Here is a 12,330-nt window from a genome sequence, read left to right as displayed (position 1 = left end):
CTGAAAATTCTTTTAGTGTCTGTCTCCCCTGCTAAACTGCAAGCTCATTGAAGGCAGGGATTGTAATTGCCTACTCTACTGTACTCTCCCAAGTGTTTAGTACAGGGTTCTGCCCAAGGTAAGTGCTTAATAAATGCCACCAATTGTACATTCAAAATTTATTCAGCTATTTCATATGATGATAATAATAATAATAACGATGGTATTTGTTAAGCACTTACTATGTGCCAAGCACTCTAAGCGCTGGGGTAGATACCCCTCCTTAAAAACGTCCAGTGTTTGCCTATCAACCTCCGCACAAAACAAAAACTCCTCACTCTGGGCTTTAAGGCTCTCCATCACCTTGCCCCCTCCTACCTCACCTTCCTTTTCTCTTTCTACTGCCCACCCCGTCCGCTCCGCTCCTATGCCGCTCACTGCCTCACTGTCCCACGTTCACACCTATCCTGCCGTTGACCTCTGGCCCACGTCCTACCGCTGTCCTGGATTACCCTCCCTCCTCACCTCCGCCAAACTCTCTTCCCCACTTCAAAGCCCTACTGAGAGCTCACCTCCTCCAAGAGGCCTTCCCAGACTGAGCTTCCCCTTTTCCCTCTGCTCCCTCTCTGCTCGCCCTCCGCCCTCTTGCTCCCTCCCTCTTCCCCCCTCCTCTCCCCTTAGCTAAACCCCCTTTTCCCTCTGCTCCTCCCCCTCGCCCTTCCCCTCACCTCAGCACTGTGCTCTTTTGTATATATTTTTATTACCTTATTTATTTTGTTAATGAGGTGTACATCACCTTGATTCTATTTATCATGATTATGTTGTCTTGTTTTTGTCCGTCTGTCTCCCCCGATTAGACTGTGAGCCTGTCAGTGGGCAGGGATTGTCTCTATCTGTTGCCGAATTGTACACTGCAAGCACTTAGTACAGTGCTCTGCACATTGTAAGCACTCAATAAATACTATTGAATGAATGAAAGTAATCAGATTGTCCCACGTGGGGCTCCCAATCTTAATCACCATTTTACAGATGAGGTAACTGAGGCACAGAGAAGATAAGTGACTTGCCCAAAGTCACATAGCTAACAAGTGGCAGAGCCAGGATTAGAATCCACAACCTCTGACTCTCAAGTCCGTGCTCTTTCCGCTAAACCATGCTGATATATCTGTGCTTTCTGTATGTCCTTGTTCATCTTGCTCACACTATTTATTCATCATTTTTATCTGCTTGCCTCTCCCTTTATACTGCAAGCTTCTAGAGGTCTCCCCACCTTCAAAGCCCTATATCACACCTCTTCCAGAATACCATCCCTGAGTAGGCCCTCATTTCTCCTATCCATTCTTTCTTCTGCACCACCTATGCACTTAGATCTGTACCCCTTAAGTACTTGAGATTTACTCACCCTCAGCCCACAGCACTTATATTCATATCTTTGCATTTTCCCTTTCCCCTAATTATAATTTATTTTAATGTTTTTCTCCCCCTCTAGAATATGAGCTCCTTGTGGGCAGCAAATATATGTATCAACTCTCCTGTATCACATTCTCCCACGAGGCTACTATAATGCTTGGGACACAATAAGTGCACAGTAAATACCCTTGATTGATGCTCAGTAAATACCCTTGGTTGATTGAAGATGGAGAATTTCTTGCTTTTGTTATACTCACCCAGTCATTTAGTGAAGCTCCTCTAAGCAGGTACTCAATAAAGGCCTTTGACTGATTGATAATCATGCTAAGGTTCCCCTAAACATAACAAGGTTTTTTGCAGAAGACTTGATAGCTTAAGTTCAGTAGAGGATTTTCTTTAATAATTTCACTTCCACTCAACTTTCATCCTTGCTATGTAAAGTTGCCTTTGTGTTTGGACACTTCAATATGAAGAGCTAATTTGAGTAAATAATTGACTTCTACTTAAAACCATAGTTACCTCAACTCCTTACACTACTGCCCCACAGAGACCTCCGCTCTCATTCATTCATTCATTCAATAGTATTTATTGAGCGCTTACTATGTGCAGAGCACTGTACTAAGCGCTTGGGATGAACAAGTCGGCAACAGATAGAGACAGTCCCTGCCGTTTGACGGGCTTACAGTCTAATCGGGGGAGACGGACAGACAAGAACAATGGCACTAAACAGCGTCAAGGGGAAGAACATCTCGTAAAAACAATGGCAACTAAATAGAATCAAGGCGATGTACAATTCATTAACAAAATAAATAGGGTAACGAAACTATATACAGTTGAGCGGACGGGTACAGTGCTGTGGGGATGGGAAGGGAGAGGTGGAGGAGCAGAGGGAAAAGGGGAAAATGAGGCTTTAGCTGCGGAGAGGTAAAGGGGGGATGGCAGAGGGAGTAGAGGGGGAAGAGGAGCTCAGTCTGGGAAGGCCTCTTGGAGGAGGTGATTTTTAAGTAAGGTTTTGAAGAGGGAAAGAGAATCAGTTTGGCGGAGGTGAGGAGGGAGGGCGTTCCAGGACCGCGGGAGGACGTGACCCAGGGGTCGACGGCGGGATAGGCGAGACCGAGGGACGGCGAGGAGGTGGGCGGCAGAGGAGCGGAGCGTGCGGGGTGGGCGGTAGAAAGAGAGAAGGGAGGAGAGGTAGGAAGGGGCAAGGTGATGGAGAGCCTTGAAGCCTAGAGTGAGGAGTTTTTGTTTGGAGCGGAGGTCGATAGGCAACCACTGGAGTTGTTTAAGAAGGGGAGTGACATGCCCAGATCGTTTCTGCAGGAAGATGAGCCGGGCAGCGGAGTGAAGAATAGACCGGAGCGGGGCGAGAGAGGAGGAAGGGAGGTCAGAGAGAAGGCTGACACAGTAGTCTAGCCGGGATATAACGAGAGCCCGTAATAGTAAGGTAGCCGTTTGGGTGGAGAGGAAAGGGCGGATCTTGGCGATATTGTAGAGGTGAAACCGGCAGGTCTTGGTAACGGATAGGATGTGTGGGGTGAACGAGAGGGACGAGTCAAGGATGACACCGAGATTGCGGGCCTGCGGGACGGGAAGGATGGTCGTGCCATCCACGGTGATGGAGAAGTCTGGGAGCGGACCGGGCTTGGGAGGGAAGATGAGGAGCTCAGTCTTGCTCATGTTGAGTTTTAGGTGGCGGGCAGACATCCAGGTGGAGACGTCCCGGAGGCAGGAGGAGATGCGAGCCTGAAGGGAGGGGGAGAGGACAGGGGCGGAGATGTAGATCTGCGTGTCATCTGCGTAGAGATGGTAGTCAAAGCCGTGAGAGCGAATGAGTTCACCGAGGGAGTGAGTGTAAATGGAGAACAGAAGAGGGCCAAGAACTGACCCTTGAGGAACTCCAACAGTTAAAGGATGGGAGGGGGAGGAGGCTCCAGCGTAGGAGACCGAGAATGATCGGCCAGAGAGGTAAGAGGAGAACCAGGAGAGGACAGAGTCCGTGAAGCCAAGGTGAGATAAGGTACGGAGGAGGAGGGGATGGTCGACAGTGTCAAAGGCAGCAGAGAGGTCAAGGAGGATCAGAATGGAGTAGGAGCCATTGGATTTGGCAAGAAGGAGGTCATGGGTGACCTTAGAGAGAGCAGTCTCGGTAGAGTGGAGGGGACGGAAGCCAGATTGGAGGGGGTCTAGGAGAGAATGGGAGTTAAGGAATTCTAGGCATCGATTGTAGACGACTCGTTCTAAGATTCTCTCTTGATCCCATCCATCTTTCCAAAAGCATCTCCCCTCACCTTGCTGCCCTGTCCTCACTTCCCACTCTTGATGATCAGGTCTCCGCTCTCAACTCCACCCTCTCTACTCATCTCGACTCTCTCGGCCCCCTTTCCCTCCCCCGCTCTCGCTCCACTAACCCACAGCCCTGGATCACCTCCTCTGTCTGCCTCCTACGCTCCTATGCTCAAGCTGCCGAGCGCTGCTGGCGAAAGTCCAAGCACCAAGCCGACCTCACACACTTCAAATTTATCCTTTCCTGCCTTAACTCTGCCCTCTCCTCCGCCAGGCAAAACTTCTTCTTCTCCCTCATCGACACCATGCCTGTCACCCCCGCCAATTGTTCCGTACCTTTAAACTCTCTCCTTAGGCCCCCTGTTCCTCCCCCTCCCCCATCTCTCACCCCCAGTGATCTGGCCACCTACTTCATCACAAAAATCAACACAATCAGGTCTGAGCTCCCCAAAGTCACCCCTCGGCCTCTCCCCTCCCCTCCACCAACCCTCTCCCCTACTTTTCCATCCTTCCCTGCAGTATCCTCAGAGGAGATCTCCTCCCTCCTCGCAAGCGCCACCCCCTCCACCTGCGCCTCAGACCCCATTCCCTCTCACCTTATTAAAAACATCGCCTCTGCCCTCCTCCCTTCCTTAACTTCTATTTTTAACCACTCAGTCTCCAATGGCTCCTTCCCCTCTGCCTTCAAACATGCCCACCTCTCCCCCATCCTAAAAAAACCCGCTCTTGACCCCACTTCCCCCTCCAGTTATCGCCTTATCTCCCTACTACCCTTCCTTTCCAAAATCCTAGAACGAGTCGTCTACAATTGCTGCTTAGAATTCCTTAACTCCCATTCTCTCCTGGACCCCCTCCAACCTGGCTTCCGTCCCCTCCACTCTACCGAGACTGCTCTCTCTAAGGTCACCCATGACCTCCTTCTTGCCAAATCCAATGGCTCCTACTCCATTCTAATCTTCCTTGACCTCTCTGCTGCCTTTGACACTGTCGACCATCCCCTCCTCCTCCATACCTTATCTCACCTTGGCTTCACGGACTCCATCCTCTCCTGGTTCTCCTCTTATCTCTCTGGCCGGTCATTCTCGGTCTCCTTTGCAGGCGCCTCCTCTCCCTCCCATTCTTTAACTGTTGGTGTTCCTCAAGGGTCAGTTCTTGGCCCTCTTCTGTTCTCCATTTACACTCACTCCCTCGGTGAACTCATTCGCTCTCACGGCTTTGACTACCATCTCTACGCAGATGAAACGCAGATCTACATCTCCGCCCCAACCTCTCCCCAGCCCTTCAGGCTCGCATCTCCTCCTGCTTCCAGGATGTCTCCACCTGGATGTTGGCCCACCACCTAAAACTCAACATGAGCAAGACTGAGCTCCTCATCTTCCCTCCCAAGCCTGGTCCTCTCCCAGACTTCCCTATCACCGTGGATGGTACAACCATCCTTCCCGTCTCTCAGGCCCTCGATCTCGGTGTCATCCTTGACTCGTCTCTCTCGTTCACCCCACACATCCTATCCGTTACCAAGACCTGCCGGTTTCACCTTTACAATATCGCCAAGATCTGCCCTTTCCTCTCCACCCAAATTGCTACCTTACTGCTACAGGCTCTTGTTATATCCCGGCTAGACTACTGTGTCAGCCTTCTCTCTGATCTCCCTTCCTCCTCTCTCGCCCCGCTCCAGTCTATTCTTCACTCTGCTGCCCGGCTCATCTTCCTGCAGAAACGATCTGGGCATGTCACTCCCCTTCTTAAACAACTCCAGTGGTTGCCTATCAACCTCCGCTCCAAACAAAAACTCCTCACTCTAGGCTTCAAGGCTCTACATCACCTTGCCCCTTCCTACCTCTCCTCCCTTCTCTCTTTCTACCGCCCACCCCGCACGCTTCGCTCCTCTGCCGCCCACCTCCTCACCGTCCTTCGGTCTTGCCTATCCCGCCGTCGACCCCTGGGCCACGTCCTCCCGCGGTCCTGGAACGCCCTCCCTCCTCACCTCCGCCAAACTGATTCTCTTCCCCTCTTCAAAACCCTACTTAAAACTCACCTCCTCCAAGAGGCCTTCCCAGACTGAGCTCCCCTTCTCCCTCTACTCCCTCTACCGCCCCCCCTTCACCTCTCCGCAACTTAACCCTCTTTTCCCCCCATTTCCCTCTGCTCCTCCCCCTCTCCCTTCCCATCCCCTCAGCACTGTACTCGTCCGCTCAACTGTATATATTTTCATTACCCTATTCATTTTGTTAATGAAATGTACATCGCCTTGATTGTACTTAGCTGCCATTGTTTTTACGAGATGTTCTTCCCCTTGACTCTATTTATTGCCATTGTTCTTGTCTTCCTGTATCCCCCGATTAGACTGTAAGCCCGTCAAATGGCAGGGACTGTCTCTATCTGTTGCCGACTTGTTCATTCCAAGCGCTTAGTACAGTGCTCTGCACATAGTAAGCGTTCAATAAATACTATTGAATGAATACATGAACCTCACTCTCCCCAATCAGCTGCCAAAAATCAATCAATCAAACCTATTTATTCAGTGCTTGCTAAGTATAGAGCACTGTACTAAGAGCTGGGGAGAGTAAAATATAACAAAATTAACCAACGAGTTCCCTTCCCATAACAAACTTGCAGGCTAGATGTTTAGCTTTATTAGATTTCTCCTTGTTTCAGCTGGTCCCTACTAGAAGATAAGCAACATAAGGAAGAGATTGCATCTTCTCTATTAGGGGAAGCAATGTGGTCTAGTGGAAAAACTGCAGGTCTGGTAGGCAGAGGACCTGGGTTCAAATCCTAGCTCTGCCAATTGTTTGTTGTATGACCTTGGACAAGTCACTTAACTTCTTGGGTTTCAGTTGCCTCAACAGGAAAGTGGGGATTAAATACCTGTTCTCTTTCCTACTTAGACTGTGAGCCCCTTAATTAGCTTGTAACTTAACTTAATTAGCTTGTACTTAATCCAGCTTTTAAAACACTGTTTGACACAGAGTAAGAACTTAACAAATATCATAAAAAAATAACAGATATACTGCCATACAATCAATCAGCCGATCATTGGAAGTCACTGAGCACTTATTATGTGCAGAGAAATTCACTAAGCACTTGGGAAAGTACAATACACTGAGTTGGTAGAAATGATCCCTGCCCATAGGGAACTTATAGTCTACAGGGGGAGATAGACACTAAAGTAGATTAGGGAGCAGGGAAATAATAATAATATTAATAATGGTATTCGTTAAGTAATTACTATGTGCCAAGCAATGCTCTAAGCCCTGGGATAGATACAAGATAATCAAGTTGTCCCACATAGGGCTCACACTTTTAATCCCCATTTTACAGATGAGGTAACTGAGGCACAGAAAAGTTAAGTGACTTGCATAAGGTCACACAGCAGACAAGTGGCAGAGGCGGGATTAGAACCCACGTTCTCTGCCTCTCGAGCCCTGCTGCTTAGTAGAGTATAAGGGTATTTTCAGAAGTATTTTGGGACTGGGGCAAGTTTCCCCAGGCGAGAGAGAATAAGCATCAGAGTGCTCAAAGGAGAAGATTCACTGAATAGAAGAATTCCATGAAAAACCACTGTCAGAGGTCATCTGAAAGGAGGATACGGCAACTCAGCTTCAGTCACCACATCCAGAAGAATCCATTATAGAACTCCTCCTCCGTCTTTGACCCTGTCTGATATGGGACACGGGAGTTGGATCCAAGGATCGATTTCCATGTCTCAGCAGAACAATCTGCAATGAAGTTAAAGTGAAGTTATCCTATTCAAGAGCACATGGCAGTTAAGAAATAAAGGACTCTTGTGGAGCAGTGACAAGGAACTACAGCAACAATAGATGAAAGGAGCACTAGCCTGGGAGACAAGAGATTTATTCATCCATCTTCTGCTGATCCCTTGGTTGGTATCTGGAGAGTGCCCAAAGATCGTTGTGCTTTAGGTCCCCAACCGTGAGGGACAATAAAACACTACCACCTGAATACCCCTAGATTTAGATCATCCATGGATCAGTGATCTGAAAGGAAATTATTCATTTTGTGGATTATACGCAGCAAATGTATAAACCCTCATCAGCTTTAGTACAAGAACTGACTGTTGTTATGCCATTTATTTCCTTGACCTCGATGCCGGAATGCTTGATGTTTGAATGAGTCTAGTAGAAGAAAAAGTAATCGACGCAATGTACCAACATGGATGGGCATGGGCACAATGTAGAGAAGTATGTTTCTTTTCACCCATCTTTTCAGCCATCTCATGCATGGAAAGCATCATCTTTGAGAATGCAGAGAGCTATATCTGTTTATTTATAGGTAACACTGGGGATACAAACCTGCTGGCTGTGTTTTAAATGTGAGAGTTCTTTTTGAAATGAATTTGAGGATACAATAATCATCTTACATTCAACACTGCAAACTTCTTAACAAATAAATGCAAAAGGCAATTAATTCATGGAAAAGTGCGATTGTTTAATTTAGTGGAGCCATATAATAGGCCCAGATTTTCAGGAAATAATTGCTTCATTTGCTATGTGATTGAGTTGGTGAAGCTCATACCTAGTGTAGGCTGTAGAATCTCCTTCTCTAGAGATTTTGAGGAAAAGGTAAATTACATTCCAGGTTAATTTTAATTGCGGACCAGATGACAGACAAGATGACTTCTTGAAGTGGCTTCCAGCCTTCTGATTTTATGTTGGTTTGATGTTCTCTATCGCTGTTTTATAGATCATTCAGGCTGATGGATGAATTTAAAAAGGACCTCTCTGCTAGGAGGGTATGAATGAGAGGCAAGAGGCCCAGCTTGGGGAAGGCCAAGGAAGGCAAAATGTGGGGCCCAAAGGTCTGGTTAGGTAGGGGTGAGAAGGGTATAGAACTAAGGGCTGAGAGAAGGGGTTGGAATAATGGAGGAAGAGTTCCAGAGATCAGATGATGGAGAAGAGGAAAAGCAAGAGGAGATGGAGGAGGAATGTGGGGCCCATGTCCAAGGAACATTTCCTTGCTTGTGCCTACAGGCGTGTCTCTATACTGGGGTAGTTACTGACAACCTGCTCAGATAGCAGACAGATGCATATAATAATAATAATGATGGTGTTAGTTACATGCTTTCTATGGGCCAAGCACTGTCGTAAGCACTGGGGTAGATACAAGGTAATCAGATTGTCCCACATGGGGCTCACAGTCTTCATCCCCATTTTACAGATGAGGTAACTGAGGCACAGAAAGGTTAAGTGACTTGCCCACAGTCACACAGTTGATAAGTGGCGGAGCCGGGATTAGAACCAGGACCTCTGACTCCCAAGCTCATGCTTTTTCCACTAGGCCACACTGCTTCCCATGATATCATGTGTTATGCCAGGCACACAACATGACATTTAATAATAGCACATGCAATCTTTTGTCCATCAGATTGAAACCACCCTACATTAGAAGCAGCGTGGCTTAGTGGAAAAAACACGGGTTTGGGAGTCAGAGGGCAGGGGCTCTAATCCCAGCTCTGCCATTTGTCAGCTATGTGACTCTGGGCAAGTCACTTAACTTCTCTGTGCCTCAGTTACCTCACCTTGTAAAATGGGGATTAAAAGTGTGAGCCTCAGTTGGGACAAACTGATTACCTTGTATCTACTCCAGATCTTAGACTAGTGCTTGGCACATAAGTGCTTTGCAAATACTATTATTGTTATTATTATTATTACCCTGGACCCATCCATTAGCTCCAGCATTTTTGCACCCCTCTCTCAGGTCCCCGTGAATACACGTTCCACGAGCAATGGTACTTTGTGACAGAAGCTGAGTTAGGGTGAGGATACAAATTAAAATAAAAAATTTAAATTAAAATAAAAAATTTAAAATACCAGACATAAGAGCGCCATGTCATATCTGAACCCCCTATTTGCTGCGTGACCATGGGCAAGTCACTTCATTTCTCTGTGCTTCAATTATCTCATCTGTAAAATGGGAATTAAGACTGTGAGCCCCATGTGGGACATGGACTGTGTCCAATCTGATTAGTTTGTATCTACCCCAGTGCTTAATAATAATGATAATAATTATGGTATTTGTTAAGTGCTTACTATGCGCAAAACACTGTTCTAAGCACCGAGGTTGATACGAGGTAATCAGGTTGTCTCAAGTGGGATTTACAGTCTTAATCCCCATTTTATAGATGAGGGAACTGAGAAACAGATAAGTGAAGTGACTTGCCCAAAGTCACACAGCTGATGTGGCAGAGCTGGAATTAGAACCCATGACCTCTGACTCCCAACCCCGTGCTCTTTCCACTAAGCCAAGTGCCTGGCACATAATAAGCACTTAAAAAATACCATTAAAAAAAGGGTACAGAACAGCTGAGAATTGGACCTTCTGTATAAAATTAGGTGACTGCAATACTTTGTATTCACATATGAACCTGCATATCTCTATGTGTAAGGAACACAGGAAGAAAGGTATTTGGAATGGGAACTCATATATGACGATAATAAAGTTGGAGGATATATGAATAAAAAGGAGAAGTGGTGAGATTGAAGAGAGAAGTTGAAATAAGAATCACTAAAAGGGGAGACAATCTACTTGAATAACCTTCAAAATTTCATAGGGCTCAGTGTAAAAATCATGCCTTTCCATATTTCTAGAGTTCATATCCTAATATAGGAATCCACACACAGCTAAGGTTCAGGTAGCTTCCTACGCATTTCTGCCTGTTCATATTCCTCTTTCTCATGCCATCGTATTAAATCTAGTTGCTCACTGGATGTCCTGTAATTGCTGTCTCCATGTGGCAGAGTATAATAGATGCAGTTTACCTCCACACCAGTAGCCAATGCCTTCTTGGAAAATAATCAAGTCATTGTCAAGACTTTAACCCTTTTGGGACTCCTTTAGGTTATGTAAATCAACAAATTACAAGGCGGGGATCCTCCCACCCTATCTCCTTCATCTTTTATTTTTAAATGGTATTTGTTAAACACTGAACTTGCTATATGCCAGATACTGTACTAAGCACTGGGTGTATTTTGGACATAATCCCTAACACACATGGGGCTCAAATACTAATCCCCATTTTACAGATGAGGTAACTGAGGCACAGAGAAGTTAAGTGACTTCCCCAAGGTGTGGATTCGGAATTAGAACGCAGGTGCTCTGACTCCCAGGCTTATGCTCTTTCCACTACCTCAAGCTGCGTCTAGTTTTTCATCTGTATCAGGGACATTTATTATAAAGGTTTAGAAATTACCTTACCTGTAGCCCTCTTGCAGGTTTTCAGAGATGGCTTTCACTTTTTCCTTTTAGCTGTCCTCTCTGCAACTCTTTTCTTTTCTCCTTTTCTCTCCAACTGTCTGTCTCTCTTGCCAAAACAGTTTCAGTTCTGTGAATGTGATCAGCTTGTCTTGAGGTCAGAAAGGGAACTTCCCTTTTGAGGGTGGGCCTTCCAGGAAGTGGCCAATTGGCTAGATTTATGCAGGAGGAAAGAGAAAGGGCAGGAAAGAGAGAGAACGAACAGACACACACACACAAAGGACACTTGTCTTGATGTCTAGATTTCTCTCACTCTCTACTTGGCATTGACCTGTAAATATCACTTGGATCTGTGGCTTTTGGTTATGCAATCTACATGTCCACAATGCTCTGCACATAGTAAGCACTCAGTAAATACAATTAATTGATTGTTTGATTTGGCATTCACCTCACCCTCAGCCCCACAGTAATGTCTTGTCTTATGATGTTGGAGGGGCCACAGTAATGTACGTATCTATAAATTATTTATTCATAGTAATTTCTGTCTTCCCCTCTAGACTCTAAGCTAATTGTGGGCAGTGGATATGTTTAGCAAATTGATTGTATTGTGCTCTCCCAATGTCTTAGCACAGTGCTCTGCACCCAGAAACTGCTCAGCAAATACTGCTGATTGATTGATTGATTGATTGAATGAAATGCTAATGTTGGTACTAGAGTGAAAGGTCCTTGTGGGTATGGATCAAGTCCATTAACTCTGTTGTACTCTCTCAAGAGCTCGGTACAGTCTTCTGCACCCAGTAAATGCTCAATAAATACTATCGATTGATTGAGGTCGGTTTTACCCAGAGTCCCTTCACTTCCCAGACGTTTCCTTCTTCTCTTCTTCCCATTCTTCTACTCTGACCAGTAGTTTGTAACCTTCTGGAGGGTAGAGACCCTTAACCCCGGATTTACCACTTGTCTGCTGTGTGACCTTGGGCAAATCACTTCACTTCTCTATGCCTCAGCTCCCTCAAGTGTCAAACGGAGGTTGAGAATGTGAGCTCCCACATGGAACAGGGACTGTTTCCAACCTGATTTGCTTGTATCCATCCCAATGCTTCGTACAGTGCCTGGCATATAGTAAGTACTTAACAAATACTATTATTACTTTTATACTATGGGCCTAGTAAACGTTGCTGTTATCACTAGTGAGGATATTCACACGGAACTGAGGAGTAAATCTGGCTGAGGTTGACAGATCCCAAGGTGGGGCAGAGGAGCTAGACTGCCAGGAGAGTAAAGCATGGGGCAGAGGGGGTCCGAGACAGTCACCATGAACTACCAAGGGATTAGTTCAGGAAGGACAGTGTATGAAGGTAAGGAGCTGGGCTGGGGTTCAGCATACCAGTGGAAAGAACACGGGCTTTGGAGTCAGGGCTCATGAGTTCGAATCCCAGCTCTGCC

The 12,330-nt window shown here is 46.3% G+C and overlaps 1 protein-coding gene across 2 annotated transcripts in view; it reads right to left on the bottom strand.

Annotated features, from left to right (window-relative positions):
• Nucleotides 1–11,115, bottom strand: part of RBP2 (retinol binding protein 2) — an 84,943-nt gene extending 73,828 nt beyond the window's left edge. The window contains exon 1 of one of the 2 annotated variants that reach the window (XM_007673248.4): nucleotides 10,888–11,115. The gene's annotated coding sequence lies outside the window, so the exon portion shown is untranslated. The remainder of the gene's footprint in view (nucleotides 1–10,887) is intronic. The other variant, XM_007673229.4, reaches the window with a different exon arrangement.
• Between the last annotated feature and the right edge of the window lie 1,215 nt (nucleotides 11,116–12,330).

The sequence above is a fragment of the Ornithorhynchus anatinus genome, chromosome 1 (genome assembly GCF_004115215.2).
Source record: "Ornithorhynchus anatinus isolate Pmale09 chromosome 1, mOrnAna1.pri.v4, whole genome shotgun sequence".
NCBI classification, from domain to species: Eukaryota; Metazoa; Chordata; class Mammalia; order Monotremata; family Ornithorhynchidae; genus Ornithorhynchus; species Ornithorhynchus anatinus.
This window is presented reverse-complemented; position numbering and strand designations above follow the sequence as displayed.